The sequence below is a fragment of the Carcharodon carcharias genome, chromosome 18 (assembly GCF_017639515.1).
Source record: "Carcharodon carcharias isolate sCarCar2 chromosome 18, sCarCar2.pri, whole genome shotgun sequence".
In the NCBI taxonomy this organism is placed as follows: Eukaryota; Metazoa; Chordata; class Chondrichthyes; order Lamniformes; family Lamnidae; genus Carcharodon; species Carcharodon carcharias.
In genome coordinates, this window is record NC_054484.1 from 58,325,516 (window position 1) to 58,340,650 (window position 15,135).

At 42.0% G+C, this 15,135-nt stretch overlaps 1 protein-coding gene across 6 annotated transcripts in view; it reads right to left on the reverse strand.

The window, feature by feature from the left end:
- LOC121290553 (zinc finger X-chromosomal protein-like) overlaps positions 1 to 14,414 on the reverse strand; it is a 48,925-nt gene extending 34,511 nt beyond the window's left edge. For 2 of the 6 annotated variants that reach the window (XR_005945840.1, XM_041211077.1), the window contains exons 1-2: positions 14,056 to 14,414; positions 1,440 to 1,524 (exon numbers count right to left, since the gene is read on the reverse strand). The gene's annotated coding sequence lies outside the window, so the exon portion shown is untranslated. Of the gene's footprint in view, positions 1 to 1,439; positions 1,525 to 13,634; positions 13,971 to 14,055 lie in introns of those variants that run through there. The other 4 variants (XM_041211073.1, XM_041211074.1, XM_041211075.1 and 1 more) reach the window with 4 other exon arrangements.
- Between the last annotated feature and the right edge of the window lie 721 nt (positions 14,415 to 15,135).

Genomic DNA, 15,135 nt, shown 5'->3' on the forward strand with positions numbered 1-15,135 from the left:
GGTCTGGAAGATGGGTGCTTGACCTCTCAGTGGCAAATGGTGTTTGCAAGCTAAGAAAGAATATGGAGAGAGAAACACATAAAAAATAACTGAAAGCCCTTCCAAGAATATAGTCCATAAATATATCATGTAGTTTTCTGTTCAGCCATAAGGATCAGAGAAACCCCAGATTCAAATCCAATCTCAGTTCTGGGATCCAGCAATGGGAGGGAAAATGGGAAAATTAGTTGAGAGAGAGAGAGAGAGAGAGAGAGAGAGATTGAAAAAAATACAGCCAAGCTAATTAAGCTGAACACAGTCCAGCTGTAAGTGCACAAGTGAATAGCTTAGGCACAAATGTGATGCCTCTCATAGTTCCAATACCCTAGCAATATTGGCCAAGGCTCACAGATGAAGAACAGAGACTTGGATGTGGTACTGACAGTTGCTGGCTCACAGACAAGTACCCCAGTATGTCTCACTGCTTTCAGAAGGGCATATGAGGAAAGAAAAAAAAAGTCAGAAGATAAACAAAATCATTCAATGCACAATTTCACAAGTGGATTTACGACTCAATCCATTACCTGTCAGTGGATCTAAATTCTCACATGTTTCATTGTACTCAAGCAGGACCACTCTGATCCATTTCCGAGGCCCAATATAATTTTAAACAATAAATACCGGTAGCTTCTCAACCACCAATTCAGGATCAATGTGCATTAATAAAGTACAGTCTCTCTTGAAGTTTCACTGTTTGAGAAACTATTCACTAACTTACTGACTGCACCTAAGAATAGCAAATATTTATTACTTTTAAGTCCTGTTTGAGATTTAAACGATTAAAATAAACAGTGAATGATGTGTAAAAGACAGAGGCAACTAAAGCTCACTCACAATGGAATTTCTTAGAAAACAACATTTGGAGATATTTATTTGCCCAAATTACCATGATACACCATCTGCTGGGACCCAGATCACTGACTAGTGAAAACTTTTAATGAACTAATTATCCAGAGTAAAGCTTCAGAACAATTTCAACCTTAAAAAAATGTAATTGAAATAACTTATTTTCAATTTTAAACAAGTCTTCTGATTCAAACTACCACTTTCACCTAGTTTATGCTGTGCCAAAGCATTTTTCACCTGAGCATCGCCTTCCTGCCCCTTCTTCAAACATTCAACATTGAATGTTGAGGTTCAATAATATTAAGTCTCAAATTGACTGGCATTGATTGTTGCCCAAACAGAAAAGGTTATCTATGACACTGATTTTAAAAAAAATACATTTTTAATAATTAGCTATTGCTTCATAAATTTTAAGTCTTAGCCTGAACCCCTCAAACCAAACATTTTTAACCTAAAAACCATACTAGATTATCTGTTAATACATACTTGCAAGCAGTTTTGAAGTTTGAGCAATTTGTTTAGACACACATCCCCTGTGTACTTTAATTACTTACCACGAAAAACAATTTTTCAGTGTATATAGAAATAAATCACCGATTGTGGCATGCTTATCCAGGTACAGCTAAATGAAGGAATCACCTATTAGAAGGAGGAAATAAAGTCCAATTCAGTTTCACCATATATTTCCTTCCTTTGGAATCTATGCATTTAGTGTTACCATATAAACAACATTTTCTGTCTGAGGGCACTGAAAGACCAAAGCGGTTATTCTTCACAATATTTCCAAGTAATTTGTTTAAATGAACTTGGACCAGTTAGTGACTACTTTTCTCTTTAAAATATAGTGGAACTGAAAAGATGCAGGACAGCCCTTCCATTGTTTCCTAAAACAGTGACTACATTTCAAAAAATACTTCATTGGCTCTAAAGCACTCTGGGACTGCCTGAGGTTGTGAAAAACACAGTATAAATGCAAGTCTTCATTTCTCTCTTTGACAATTGCAGACAAATAGCATACATACACACTGTCAGAAGGTAAGGGGAAACATCTGCCTACAGGCAGGTTAAACATCTACTTGCCAGCTAAATGCCCAATAAAGGTGAACCCTTCAACAAGATTTAAAGGATTTCTCAAACATCAACCAACCAAATTGAATGCTGTGTTGACTAATAGTCACCCACCATTAAATTTCAATGTCAGGGAAATTAACCAATAAGTAGACCATCATCAGGAATTTATGGTCCTGTATTAAAGCTAAAATTCTATTTACCGCTGTAATGTACAAAAAGTGACAGCCAATTTGCACACAGCTAGGCTTCACAAACATAAATGAGGTATTTACTGGCATGTTAGTTGAGGGACAAATATTGACCAGGACAGAGCTGAAGGATTCCTTGCCCTTCTGCATATAATGCCATGGGATCTTTTGCATACAACAGAGGCTGTGCTTCAGTTTAACATCTTATCCAAAAGATGGTTCCTTTGACAGTGCAGCACTCTTTCAGGTCTGCATTGATGTGTCAGCCTAGATTCTGGATCATGTCTCTGGATTGGGACTTGAGACATTCTGACTCGGAGGCAGAGGCAGAGCCAAGGCCAAGGCTGGCAATTGCAATATACTAATTAAATGCCAATTGCTTGTTTTAGTTTGTTTATTAAACAAAAATTTTGATTGGATAGTGATCTAGATAGTTATCTGGCTAAACAGTGATACACTACTTCTCTACTGAAGAGAATTTGTACATTTGCCAAAGTACTGTAAAGCTGGCACAGCATTTAAGCAAGCTGCATAAAAAGGACTGATAAAAGAGTCGTGGAATTGGATCACATAAACCTGAACCTTGTGATGTTGTTATAACACTAAGGAAGTTCCACAATATCTGTTGCAATGAAGATTTGTATTTAATTAGATACTTGATATTAGTCACCAAGTAATAAAGGTACCGAAGGAAGATGAGAGGATTCTTGAACAAAATAAATAGGATTTTAATAAATGAAAAGAACACATAATTCTTAAATTGTTGCCTAGGACCCCTTAGTTACAGACAGCCAGAAATGAACATGTTATCCCAAATAAACCTCAAGCTGTTGCATGGGTAACTACAGCCAACATTACTACTAAGGATTTTGTTAATTCAAGTGAACAGTTACATGGAATTACAACTTTCGTTTCGGACCAACCAATGACACACATGCATTGGACTACCCCATGCACTTCAGTTTAGTCTTCAACCAAACACACCATGTACGCTAATTTGCTATTACAACTGCTGCTTTTTATAACTTCTACTTAACAGTTTAGTTCAACAGTTATTCCTGAAGATGCTGACTGCACCAGTGGTGAAATATTTAGTTTTATTTTTTATCCCCCTTTTTAGAAATTCTCCAATCAGTATCATATATACCATTTTCCACATGTTAAATAACATTTTCTGACAGGGCGACTTATCTCAAAATGGTTTCATTTGTCTGAGACAAAAATACCAGCCACAGTCTTTAATCTCAAAATATGATCAAGTGGGTTTTATTACTATATAGAACAGAATATATAAAATACACAATGGTTCAACAAGGTATTATTTACTGATCTCTTAAAATTGCAAAAATGATGCTGGTAACCAGTTTATCCCCCCACCATACATGCTTAATTTCTAAATTCAAACAAGTGTGAGATAATGTATTTTAGTAAAAATAAATAATTACTGGTGTACTCTAAATTGAAGTATGTTTGATGCTGTGGAACAGCAAAGGGATTTCATGGAGCATTACAAGTAGCACCTATGTAAAACCTTAAGATCTCAGTTACACTGCAATGTATTAGGCCCCATGCTAGATGCATGCTGAGACAGAGATGATACAACTTGGATGCACTAGAACATTGCCTAATCTGGAGGAAATACAATTACCAAGAAAGGTTTGTAAAACTGTCCTTTTTTGTTAGATCAATGTAGCTTATAAAGTGCTAAAATAGAGATCTTTAAAGTACAAAATTATGACAGGGTAGATAGGAGACTGTTTCCAATATTTGAGGGATCAAGAACAAAAGGGTCATGGATACAAGATTATCTAAAGGAACAGACAATCAGTTGTTCATAAATCTGGGCTTATTGTTAGCCTCCAGAATAATCCTGGAGTACAAGCAAGACTTGGCATTGCAGAGAGAAGTACTGTGTAGCTTCAGATAGCCTGACCAAATATTGTGGTGAGCAAATAAGATAGCGGCGCATGCGCGAATCCTCAGATGCAAAGCTAAACTCAAATCAATATTAATGGCTTTTCTGATACCTCTGGCCACTGCAGTACTTTGCCAAGCATAATCATGAACCAATTCAATCAAAGTCCATGGTCACCAAAGCGCTCTTAGGGCATGGTACCTGATGGAGAAGGATAGCTCTGGGGCTACATGCACATAAGTAAGAATGGGACCTTATTTGACTGGGGCTCGTTGATTAAACAATCTGCATTTTCCTTTCTTGCTGGTATTATGGCTATTGGAAAGTTTTAAAACACGTTAAAAATAATTTTTTTTACATCTTTTCTCCCTAGGTAAGTTAAGGGTAAGCTGGATGGATTTGAAGGGGAGACTTGTGGCAACAGAGAAAGGGGGAGGCGATGGCGTAGTGGTATTGTCGCTGGACTAGTGATCCAGAGGCCCAGAGTAATGCTCTGGGGACCCAGGTTTGAATCCCACCATGGCAGATGGTGGAATTTGAATTCAATAAAAATCTGGAATTAAAAGTCTAATGACGACCCATTTGGTTCACTAATGTCCCTTAGGGAAGGAAATCTTGTCATCATTGCTGAGTCACGTGTAGGCCAGACCAGGCAATGTGGTTGACACTTAACTGCCCTCTGAAACGGCCAAGCAAGCCACTCAGTTGTAACTAACCGCTACGAAGTCACAACAAAGGAATGAAACCAGACGGACCACCCGGCATCAACCTAGGCAATGGAAACGACAACGACAATCTCAGCCCTGTCGACCCTGCAAAGTCCTCCTTACTAATATCTGGGGGCTAGTGCCAAAGTTAGGAGCTGTCTCACAGATTAGTCAAGCAACAGCCTCAGTCATCCTCACGGAATCATAGCTTACAGATAATGTCCCAGACATCATCGTCCCTGGGTATGTCCTGTTCCACCAGGACAGACCCAGCAGAGGTGGCGGGGCAACACAGTCATATACAGTTGGGAGGGAGTTGCCCTGGAAGTCCTCAACATCGACTCCGGATCCCATGAAGTCTCATGGCATCAGGTCAACCATGGGCAAGGAAACCTCCTGCTGATTACCACCTACCACCCTCCCTCAGCTGTTGAATAAGTGCTCCTCCATGTTGAACACCACTTGGAGGTCGCACTGAGGGTGCAGTATGTACTCTGGGTGGGGGACTTCAATGTCCACCACCAAGAGTGGCTGGCTAGCGCCACTACTGACCGAGTGACTGAATCCTAAAGGACACAACTGCTAGACTGGGTCTGCGGCAGGCAATGAGGGAGCCAATAAGAGGAAAAAACATACTTGACCTCATCCACACCAACCAACCTGCAGCAGATGCTGTCCATGACAGTATCAGTAGAAGTGACCACCCCACAGTCGTTGTGGAGACGAAGTCCTGGCTTCACATTGAGGATACCCTCTATCGTGTTGTGTGGCACCACCACCGTGCCAAATGGGATAGATTTTGAACAGATCTAGCAGCTCAAGACTGGGCATCCATGGGGCACTGTGGGCCATCAGCAGCAGCAGAATTGTACCCGAGCACAATCTGTAACCTCACGGCCCGGCATTTCCCCCATTACCATCAAGCCAGGGGATCAGCCCTGGTTCAATGAAGAGTGCAGGAGGGCATGCCAGGAGCAGCACCAGGCATACCTAATAATGAGGTGTCAATCTGGTGAAGCTATAACACAGGACTATTTGCATGCCAAATAGCATAAGCAGCAAGTGATAGAGGTAAGAGATCCCACAACCAACGGATCAGATCTAAGCTCTGCAGTCCTGCCACATCCAGTCGTGAATGGTGGTGGGCAATTAAACAATTCACTGAGGAGGCAGCTCCACAAATATCCCCATCCTCAATGACGGAGGAGCCGAGCATATCAGTGTAAAAGATAAGGCTGAAGTATTTGCTGCCATCTTCAGCCAGAAGTGCCAAGTAGATGATCCATCTCAGCCTCCTCCAGACGTCCCCAGCATCACAGATGCCAGTCTTCAGCCAATTCGATTCACTCTACATGATATCAAGAAATTGCTGAAGGCATTGGATAGTGCAAAGGCTATGGGCCCTGACAATATTCCGGCAATAGTACTGAAGACTTGTGCTCCAGAACTTGCCACGCTCCTAGCCAAGCTGCTCCAGTACAGCTACAACATTGGCATCTACACGGCTGTGAAGAATTGCCCAGGTATGTCCTGTACACAAAAAGCATGACAAATCCAACCTGGCCAATTACCGCCCCATCAGTCTACTATTGATCATCAGTGAAGTAATGGAAAGGGTCATTAACAGTGCTACCAAGCAGCATTTGCTTAGCAATAACCTGTTCACTGATGACCAGTTTGGATTCCACCAGAGTCACTCAGCTCCTGATCACATAACAGTCTTGGTTTAAACATGGACAAAAGAGCTGAACTCCTGAAGTGAGGTCAGAGTGACTGTCCTTGACATCAAGGCAGCATTTGATAGAGTGTGGCATCAAGGAGCCCTAACGAAACTGGAGTCATTGGGAATCAGGGGGAAAACTCTCCACTGGTTGGAGTCATACCTAGCACAAAGGAAGATGGTGGTGGTTGTTGGAGGTCAGGTATCTCAGCTCCAGGACATCACTGCAGGAGTTCCTCAGGGTAGTCTCCTCGGCCCAACCGTCTTCAGCTGCTTCATCAATGATCTTCCTTCCATCATAAGGTCAGAAGCAGGGATGTTCGCTGATAATTGCATAAATGATCAGCACCATTCGCGACTCCTCAGAGGCTGAAGCAGTCCATGTCCAAATGCAGCAAGATGTAGGCAATATGCAGGCTTGGGCTGATAAGTGGCATGTAACATTCACACCACACAAGTGTCAGGCAATGACCATCTCCATCAAGGGAGAATCCAACCATCGCCCCTTGATGTTCAATGGCATTACCATCACTGAATTCCCCCTCTATCAACATCCTGGGGGTTGCCATTGACCAGGAACTGAACTGGACTAGCCATATAAATACCGTGGCTACAAAAGCAAGTCAGAGGCTAGGAGTGGTGCGACGAGTAACCCTCCTCCTGACTCCCCAAAGCCTGCCATCTACAAGGCACAAGTCAGGAGTGTGATGGAATACTCCCCACTCGCCTGGATGAGTGCTGCTCCAACAACACTCAAGAAGCTTGACAACATCAAGGAACAAAGGAGCACGCTTGATTGGCACCAAATCCACAAACATTCACTCCCTCCACCAGTGACACACAGTGGCAGCAGTGTGAACCATCCACAAAACGCACTTCAGGAATTACCCAAGGCTCCTTCGATAGCACCTTCCAAACCCACGACCACTACCATCTAGAAGGACAAGAGCAGCAGATAGATGAGAACACCACCACTTGGAAGTTCCCCTCCAAGACACTCACCACCCTGACTTGGAAATATATCGCTGTTCCTTCGCTGTCGCTGGGTCAAAATCCGGAAATTCCCTTCCTAACAGCACTGTGGGTGTACCCACATCTCATGGATTGCAGCGGTTCAAAAAGGCAGCTCACCACCACCTTCTCAAGGGCAATTAGGAATGAGAAATAAATGCTGGCCCAGCCAGTGAAGTCCAGGTCCCATGAATTAATTAAAAAAAAAAACATGCTATTCACATTTGAAGGGATGAGTTCAATTAAAACTAGTGCCATAATAGAGGATCAAGATTTCTAACACCTTTGCAGTACTTCAAAAGGAATGTCAGCTTTAGCATAAATTGTCATTGCTGATGGGTCAGGGAACCAAAACAGGCAAAAGCTGCCATGTTATTTATGCATCAAAAACTGCAAGCGCCATTATATCAACCGTTATATTTGCAGCAAAACCTGGGCCAAAGAAAGAACATACAATCACATTATAATCATTCATCAAGTGTTTAAAAATAAACAGAACCACAAGAAGCAAATTTGTTCCACTTCAAAATGTAGTGAAATGATTGGAATATCTGTTGGGGTAAACCTCAGAAGTTACAAGACCCTAATAAATTCATAACAGTTTGAAAAGACTCTACTATCAATATTATGTGATAATTACTAATCTAACCATCTGTATCTATAAATTGAGAATGTATGCAGATACTGAGGGGAAAACATGTTCTTTAGGTTACAGTTTTCCCATGAGTTTAAGTGACACCTAGATTGGAAACAAAAACAAAAAATGCTGGGAACACTCGCATGTCAGCAGCGTGTGCGCAGAAACGCAGGTTAACATTTAGAGTATAGACTCTTGATTGAACTATTTGCCTCTAATATTTTCCAATTCTGTTGAAATGTCAACTTGTCTGTTCTCGCCTGAGATGCTGCTTGACCTACTGACTCCTGCTTTGTTTCCAATTTCCAGCATCTGAGTGTTTAGCTCTTTGTTCAGGATTGAATTGTGGCTTATTTTAACTTTTTAAAAATTCTTCCACAGGGTGTGTGTGGACATTGCTGGCTAGGCCAGCATTTATTGCCCATTCCTAATCTGTGTAGTGGTAAATCTGTTTATGAACCTGTAGGAAGAACAGATGGTGCTAGATGGCACTCTTGTTCCAGTTTCTTCAGAATAAGATTTATCGCTGTTAACAGTAATGAGCACATGGAGAAATCTTTTGTTACCAATAGAGGGCATGTGTATTCAGATATTTAGGTATATAATTATATTAAACCTGGAATTCTTTGCATAGTAGTGACAAAGTGAAGCATTGACAAGGGTTATGGAGAAAAGGCAGGAAAGTGGAGCTGAGGATTATCAGATCAGCCATGATCTCATTGAATGGTGGAGCTGACTTGATGGGCCAAATGGCCTACTTCTGTTCCTACATCTCATGGTCTGATGGGGGTCAAAAAAAATGAGCAAATTAGTGTGAAGTGTCCCAAGTGTGGCTCAAATCACCTTACACACAAAATAGTTTCAGGTTCTAAAGCTTCATTTTTTTTACTGGGCATTTACTGTTTGACAGAAATGTATAATCTCGAGCTTCCAAATATCAATGTAAACAATTAAGAACCATCGTAGAAAACATATTCTTTCCCAGATGCAAAACTTTAATTACATCTCTGTTAGCAAATTTCAGGTTCTCAAATGATAACGGAAACAAAGATGCTAGGAAGATGCACAGCAAGCTTTGAGAAAATGCACTGATGATCCAGGAATCCTTGGTGGAAAAGACTGGAATTCTCCATTTTATTCCCTCCTCTAATTACACTAATGCATGAATTCACTTTAATTCTGATACCTACCATTTAATGTTGACTATGTTTCAATAGTAGCTGTGTGTGAATGGGAGTTTAATCCCACCCCTACTGGTTTTACCTGATGACTTATATATTAGTCTCTCAACCATAGCAAGGTTCCAGGAATAACTCCCAGATGCTATTGAGTTAACTGATCTCAGCAAAGGCAATATTATGTATACAACTGCTATAATGCCTCAGGTTAAGAAAGGAAACATTCACAGACTACCTTATGACCAGCTCATAATTTGATAACCTGCAGCTAATCATGTCTGCTTACAGAAGCAATAATATTATCCATGGAACCATACCCAGTTAAAGTATCACAAGAGCAAAATTCTGCACCATGCTTCACTCTGACTTATTTGCCCTCGGTCTCCTGCAGTGTCCCAATGAAGCTAAGTTAAGTGTGAGAAATAGCACCTCATCTTTTAATCAGGCACTTAACAGCCTTCTGGGCTCAACAATGAATTTTACAATTTTAGATTGTAACCTCTGTTTTCGTTTCGGACATCAACGTTCATGATTCTGCCATTCACACCTCTGCTAGACACTACTTTTCTTGTCCCATTACCACTCCCTTTTCCCTTAGACCATCAACCCTTCTGTAATGTAATCACTCTTGCCTTCCACCCTGTCACACATTTTTTTCTTCCTCTGTACTTGCTTAAAACCCGGTGCACCTCAACTTTTTCCCAGGCCTGATGAAAGGTTGTTGGCCTAAAACATTAACCATGCTTCCCTCCCCACAGATGCTGCCAGACTTGCTAAGTATTACTGACATTTTCTGCTTTTATTCCAATGGAAGTGTCAATGTTTTCAGAACAGATGAAAACATTATATTGGACACATTTATTAGCAGCCTGAAACACTCCAATTTCTCCCACATAATGAGTGGAATCGTTTCATAAAAAGCTAATGGCCGTGTGGGGAGGGAAAAGCAGTGAACAGTAGAAAATAAAATAAAATACTCCGTACAAATTGTGCATTTACAAATTGCATTTTTTGTGTGTTTTTAAAAAGTACTTCCAGTTGTTTTTCTTTCCAAACAAAGCTGATATACGTTATTGTTAAGTGCAAGTTTACTGACTTCATCAGGTGCATCACAATGCAAAATAGCAACAGGCAAATGAGTTTGAACTATATCTCCCGTCTACCTTAGCGTGGCTAAGTTAGCTTTCAGGAAACCACGCCATTTATAGTAGTAATCAGGAACCAATGTGCTCATGCAGCTCCTGTTTGGTAGCATAAATAGTAGAATGCACTTCCTGTCATTGAAATTATTTTTTAGCACATCAAACTCTTTTAGGCACTATTTAAAATCTTCTAGGTTTGTATCAAGCTACAAGAGCTTTAAATTTATAACAGATCAAAACAAATATTCAGGGAAAACCACAACCACAAAACATTTATTTGATACTTCATGCCTATTAATTTCCAAGGAAGCAGTCAATTCATCCTACAACTCCAGCATTTGTAATAAAATCAGGAATATTAAAATTAACTGATAATCATAGCAACAAAAGGTTTTCTGTTCATGCAAAATCATAGAATTTTATACAAGATAGGAACTTTAACCCATCACAGTTGAGGCCTGGGCAAATCAGCAATGATCTTATTGAATGGTGGGGCAGGCTTGAGCGGCTGAATGACCTACTCCTGCTCCTATTTCTTATGTACATCTGTTGCAGCTCTCTGAATGAGCTATCCAGCCAGCCCCATTTCCCCATATAGCCTTTTTTTAAAATTTAATGCACAAAGATAACATACACCAAACTATTTAGGGTATTATATGAACAAGGAGGACTTACATAACTGATTAAGACAGTATTTATGCTGGAAAAAACATAATATCCTTCATTTACCTTTCAAAGTACTTGGAATTACATAAATTATCAATTTAGGCCTTCCATGGATAATTTTGCAATTAAATAAAACTACTATGTAGATGCATATTGTCCCGAAATGGTTGATAGAGCTGCTCATGTTGGTGAATCTGAAGTGATACGTTCACCTGAAAGATACTAATCACATTTAGTGCCACTGTACTAGTTTTGATATTCAGGGCTGTGGGTTAGAATACTAAAGTGCAGAACCAGTGAGGGGAAAATTAACTTTTCAGTTGGTAATTCCAGATCTAAGACATACCAAATGGGGAGGAAGGAAATCATATCTGAATGATTCCTAGCACCTACCCGTTGGTGTTAGTATGGCACTGCAAACAATAATCAACTTTTGCATCCAGGCATCCATTCGGAAAGCAAGCAGCGTGAGCAGGGTACAGGTGACAATCCATTACATTTTCCCCCCCACAGTAAACAGCTCACCCATTTCCCTTTATTCCTGCAAACCTGTGTTCACTCACTGCACAGTGACCCGTAAAGAGCTCATGCATTTATCTGTATAATGAACACTAAGTTGTTACAGTGTAGAAGTCTCATGGGAGCAAGAGCACAAGGTTTGCAAGGTATGAAGAAATTTACTATAAAAAGTTAGCTATATCTTTCCTGTCACGAATTTTCATTCTACTACTGATCTTGCCGGCTCTTGTGCTCCAAATTTTGTTGCTACCAGAGTCCCCTCTTCCAATTGCTGGTGCTCCACTTTGTTCTCCGTTCTGCTCCAGCTGTCTTCTCTACATCTTGAGATAATGTAAGCTCTAAATTTATGCTGTTTTTACATTTTCAATTGCTACTGCTGTTTAGTTTACTTAAAATATAAATTTGTGTCAGTCATTTAATAATGCACCATGGAACCTGGGCCAACTTATTAGATTCTCTTGCTGAAGAAATTAGTGTTAAACAGATGTTGAATTTTAAAGGACCCTTCAGCTCATCATAAAAAGCTTAACCTGGTAGACACGAGACAAGTGCTAACTTTATGCTCAGGTTTCTTTCATAAAATGCTTAAAAATTCAGTTTTAAAAATTTTCATACAAATCATTGAAAGAACAAAAATGAGAATGTAAGAGAACTTGTGCCATGATACATATGCAAGATGAAGAATTTTCTGAATTGTACAGAAAATTTGGAAAACCCAAGCCTTTTCTTCATTCTTGGATATTTTTTCTTAGAAATAAAGGTATAAAGTATTTTGTACCAACAATATACATAGGGAACTGAAAGTACTGGCTAGTGCAGCTTGCTAGACATCGGCTTTGCACCGCTGGAACCTAGACTTAATTTCGGCCCACAAACATATGAGAAAAATGAACAAAACTTCCTAGGATCTCAGCTCTATAAATTCTGTACAACATGAACTTGGTTGGCCTCAATTCAGTTCCGAGGAGTGAGGCACATGATTAGGCAAAGCAGGAGTTGTTGTAAATGAGTGTTTAATGCTGATATTGGGTACTTGCTCCCACAGGAAAAGTTCCAACATCTGGAACATTTTTAAGTACAAAACTGGAGAACATTCTCACTTTTTTTTAAAAAAAGGCAAATGCTCATTTTGTTTATAAAACCAGAATCAGATTATTAGCAGATGGATAATAAGCTGGTCCACCCATCCCTCCAGAAAGAAAACTGTTTGAAACACGAAGAAGAGCGCCTGTCATGCATTAGTAAACTTAAATGTATGGAGCGTGATTTTTTTCAAATTCAGAGCGGCTTCCCCCACCCCCCCACATATAAGTCTGAAAACAAGCTTTGCCCGAATGTTTCAAACCCAGGCATGTAAAGAGCCACAAGCTGTATTTATTTATCCCGATCACTTAAATGAACTGCCGCAAAAGCACTTTGCGTAGGTGAAATTATTGCTTAAAAGCGTTCCCTCCACTGCATGGAAGGGAGGGGAGCGCGGAGTGTGAGAGGAGAGATGGCGGCTGTGTGCGCGCGCCAGGGGAAGGCACCGAGACGCATTGTGAACAAATAAACCGGTGCAGTGTTGATTGAAAGGAGGGGGGAAAGAGGAGAGCGCGGGAAAGAAAGCAAGCTACCGCAGTATCTGTCAGGCGGTGACGACAATGAAGATGGAAATGGCAGACAATACAGGAGTCGGAGCAACCCGCACGCCGAATCTCAGGAGGCAAGCTGCACCGCCAGGAGGGAGGGAGAGAGAGAAATAAAAACCAAACCACCGCAAGAGCGAAAAATAGCGCGCAAAGCAACGGCTGCGTCTGTAGAATTTAAAATCCAGTCACAGTGCAAGGCGCGGGACTTTTTTTTATTATTTTCCTTTGAAGTGACCCGACCCGTGAGTTCCTCTCCTTTCAAGGAGGGGAGGGAAAACAAAGGTGACTGAGGAGCCGGTTGGAGGAGGGGGTTGGAAGAAACTCCATGCTGCCCCTCAGTGAGGGGAAAAAGAAAACCACTCACCGCCAAGATGGCGCCGGACGCCTTCCTCCAACCCTGCCCCCAACCGACATTTTGTCTCCGCCACCGGCCGCACAATGTGCCTTTGCGGCAGCTCCTTCTCGCCGACATTTTCCTCAAAAACAAAAGGAAAGATGGCCCCGCCGCCACCTTTCGCCTCGGTCTCGGTTCCCCCCCTTTCTTAACGATTTTATTTTAAAATTAACTTGAACAAATCTCCGGCGAGGCCTGCTTAAAGCTCAGCACGATGGGGAAAACCCTCGTGGCCTAAGTGCGGCCTCCTCGCGGCCTACCAACCGCCAATGCTCCTAACGGCCGCTGTCGAACTGCAGCGCGAGCGCCCGCCTTCCGTCCCCCACCGGGGAAGCGGCTCCGGCTCCGGCAAGAGGCGGCCCAGCGGCCGCGGCGGCGCCCCTGCCCTTACCTGGTGAGTCAAGCTGGCCGCCGATGGCCCAATTTCGGGACGTTTCGCTTCCCTTGCTGGCTGGCAGGCTCAGCCTTTCCTGGCTGGGCCGAGCGCTGGAGGGTCGGGTCGGGCCTAGCCCTGCCAATCAGGCTTTGTTGTTTGATGGCTGCGGGGAGGAGGAGGAGGGGCTGACTCGACTCGACTCGACTCTGCTCCTCGCTCCCGCCGCCGTCGTAATACGTAACGTCAGAGCCTAACCCCTAGGAAAATGCGGAAGAAGCAAGTGCGGTCAGGCCAGAGCTGGGAAAGCAGCAAAAAGCCGCAGACATTTAACGTCCCCGACAGCGGTGGCCGCTCAACCTGAGCCCCGGGACTCTACCCGGGGCCGAATCTGGGCGAGGTTTAACGCACCGTCCTAGATTTTATTTTTTCTCCCCTTTTGCGGTTTTCGGCATAATAAATTCGAACGCTTTCGTGCGGCTGCAACTTGTCAGAAACTAAAACCCCGGGTTATTCGTGAAAACGTAGATCCAGCGCACGGATCGGTTTGTTTAGATCTTTGTAGAAATGGAGGTGGTTAAAATGTGCATATGTGAAAAGAGTCGGCACTCCAAAGCTCATTATTACGACCAGTGGGGGGGGTGGGGGGAGAAATAATCAGTTAGTCGAACACTAAAGAAGGTAGTCGAGGCACTGGCTTATTTTTGTATATATTTTGATTTGCCCCTGAGTCGGGCAATTGGGTTCATTTCCTTCGTCATTAACAAACCTGCGCCCGCCATTTTCCACTCCTCCGTCCACCATTTTAATTAACCCAAGATTAATTTCCTTTTCGGTGATATTCCACCGCCTCTATCACTTTTATTGATGTGTGGGAACTCACGATTAAATTATATCCTTAAAGAGAATCATACATAGACCCCATGGTTTACTTGCCAATATTTGATTTCCCCTCCCCCCTCCCCCCCGGTGTTGACATCAGGTTTAAGGGTAGATGGGGAGTAAATGAGAGGCCAGCCAGGAGTGCTTTGGAATACTGCAGTTTAGAGGTAACAAAGGCACAGGTGAGGGTTTGAAAAGCAGATCGAATGAGCCAGA